General features: G+C 36.0%; 1 non-coding gene across 1 annotated transcript; it reads right to left on the bottom strand.

Annotated features, from left to right (window-relative positions):
* Positions 1-902: 902 nt before the first annotated feature.
* LOC133820542 (small nucleolar RNA R71) lies at positions 903-1009 on the bottom strand. Its single transcript, XR_009886949.1, has one exon. It is a non-coding gene; the product is annotated as a small nucleolar RNA R71 (small nucleolar RNA).
* Positions 1010-2972: the final 1963 nt, after the last annotated feature.

Below are 2972 nucleotides of genomic sequence, written 5' to 3'. Positions count from 1 at the left end.
TAGCTCTTTTCCATAGTGATTTAATTCTTTTATTTAGTTGTTTTTGTTTAAAGTTATTTTCAAATTTAAAATTAAATTCAAAAATCAAATTCTTAGTTGGCAAATAGAAATTTAAAGAACAATTAGTGGTACTTGGAAGATAGGCTTCGAGAGAACGATACTTTACTTATCATATATTACTTGAATAGATTGCGTGCACTTGCGTATATACATATTTTCATGATCAAGTTTTTGGCGCCGTTACTGGGGACTTTAATTTCCAATATCATAGTTAATTGCTATTTGTTCTAATTTGGTATTTTTATTTATTTTAATTTTTATTGTTTAAAATTTACTTTGATAAATACTATATTGTGTTTTAGGAATTGTTGGTATATGAAAGGAAGTAGACAAAAGGAAATCATACCAATAGATCTTGAAATTGAGAGAACGTGTAGAAAGAATCAAAAGATAAAGAAAAGGCTGGACATTACCATGGCTGAGAACGCAAATAACGTTGTCAACAATAATGCAAATATGGGTAATGCAGCTGAAGCCCATCCACCATTAAAAAATTATGTACTCCCTACTGTTACAGGGATACATTCAAGCATTCGTCCTCCAACTGCTGAGGCTAAAATTTTTGAGATAAAACCCTCAATTATTCAGATGGTGCAAAACTGTGTACAATTTGGAGGGTTACCAAATGAGGATCCAAATCTACATATCACAAACTTTTTGGAGTTATGTGCGACATTTAAAATGAATGGGGTGAGTAACGATGTTGTACCATTGAGACTATTCCCATTTTCACTAAGGGACAGAGCTAAGAGTTAGTTGAATTCTTTATAAGCCAACTCTATACTTAGGAAGATTTGGCTCAGAAGTTTCTCGGTAAATATTTTCCTCTTGCCAAGTCATCCAGAATTAGAGGAGAGATTAACAACTTCCATCAACTAGATGGGGAGTCTTTGTATGATGCATGGGAACGATTTAAGGAATTGCAAAGGAAATTCCCACATCATGGAATAGAGAAGTGGTTGTTAGTGCATACTTTTTATAATGGTTTGGAGGGAAATACAAGGACAATTATAGATGTAGATTCTAGAGGAGCATTTATGAGAAAAAAATGCTAATGAAGCATATGAGCTGTTGGAAGAGATGGCTATGAATAATTATAATTGGCCTACTGAGCGAGAGAATAAGAAAGTAGTGGGAGTATTAGAAGTTGATCCAATTGCGCTATTGATCACTCAAGTACCATCTCTAACCAAACAACTGCAGCAAACTAATCTCGCCACGCAAGCAATGGAAGTGCAGAATGTCATGACTTGTGAGATTTGTGGAGGACCTCATTCTTATGAACAATGCCCAAGCACAGCTAGTTGCTCAACATATGTAAACATTATGCCCTTGGAACATGCACAGGTTATAGGTAATTTTTCAAGACCTGCACCCAACACTTACTCAAATTCCTATACACCTGCCTAGAAAAATCATCCTAATCTGTCTTGGAAAAATAATCAAGGGTTACAACCACAATATCCACAGTACCCATCTCAACAACCCCCTCATCAACCAACTTATGGATTACATGCTAGACCCTATTATGATCCAAACCCACGCCCATCTCATCCACCACCTCCTCAAATGAACCCACCAACAATTCAGCCAGACCAATCAAATCAATTTATGATAGAGACAAGGTCTTCAATCAGAAGTTGGAGACACAAATAGGTCAATTGGCTCAAATGTTTTCTAATAGACAGCAAGGGAATTCGCCTAGTTCCACAGAGGTAAATCCTAAAGAGCAATGCCAAGCTGTCATTCTGAGAAGTGGGACTAAGTATGATGGACCTACAGTGGATAAAAAAGGGGAGAATATAGAGAAACAACAAGTTACTAGTCTAATTCAGGAGGAGGTTATTGAAGACCTTCCAAAAATAGAAAAACCAAAACACTCTGAGCCTACACCAAAAATTCCATATCCTCAACGGTTTCGAAAGGCTAATCTTGACAAACAATTCTCCAAATTCCTTGAAGTATTTAAGAAACTTCATATTAACATCCCATTTGCAGAGGCTCTAGAACACATGCCTAGTTATGTGAAGTTTATGAAGAAGATATTGTCTAATAAGAGAAAAATGTAGGATTATGGAATTGTTGCATTAACTGAAGAGTGTAATGCAATTATTCAAAAGAAGCTTCCTCAAAAGTTAAGAGATCCTGGCAGTTTTACTATACCTTGCACTATTGGAAACTTTCATTGTGAGAGAGCTTTATGTGATTTAGGTGCAAGCATAAATTTAATGCCACTGTCTGTATTTAAAAGACATGGTTTGGGGGAAGCTAGACCTACTACTCTTACTCTTCAATTGGTTGATCATTCATTAGCACATCCCCGAGGTATTATAGAGGATGTTCTAGTAAAGGTAGATAAGTTCATTTTTCCAGCGGATTTCATTGTATTAGATATGGAGGAAGATGAGGATGTGACTATTATATTAGGACGACCATTCTTAGCCACGGGGCAAGCGCTAATAGACGTTCAAAAAGGAGAATTAAGGCTTAGAGTACAAGGAGATGAAGTCATTTTTAATGTTTTCAAAGCTTTGAAATATCCTTCAGCTAGTGATAGTTGCTTCTATGTTAGTGTAATGGAGGAAAAAGTAAAGGGGCTGAGTCTATTAAAGATCCATTGGAGTTGAGTCTGATAGAAAGTCCTGAAGAGTGTGTTGGTACTGAAGCCGGTGAGTATGTTAAGTGGTTGAATTCATTAGGGAAATTATATAAAAAGATATATGAGGAATTAGTGCAAGTGCCTGAGAGACATCTTCCATCCATTGAGAAGCCACCAGCCCTTGAATTAAAAACCTTACCTGATCATCTTAAATATGCTTATTTGGGTAAGAATGATACTCTTCCAGTTATTATTTCATTTTCTTTATCTGAGACTGAAGAAGAGAAGCTTCTAAGGGTATTAAGGGCTCATA

Source organism: Humulus lupulus, chromosome 2 (genome assembly GCF_963169125.1).
Source record: "Humulus lupulus chromosome 2, drHumLupu1.1, whole genome shotgun sequence".
In the NCBI taxonomy this organism is placed as follows: domain Eukaryota; kingdom Viridiplantae; phylum Streptophyta; class Magnoliopsida; order Rosales; family Cannabaceae; genus Humulus; species Humulus lupulus.
The sequence above is the reverse complement of the archived record's forward strand: the minus strand, read 5'-3'. Positions and strand labels throughout refer to the sequence as shown.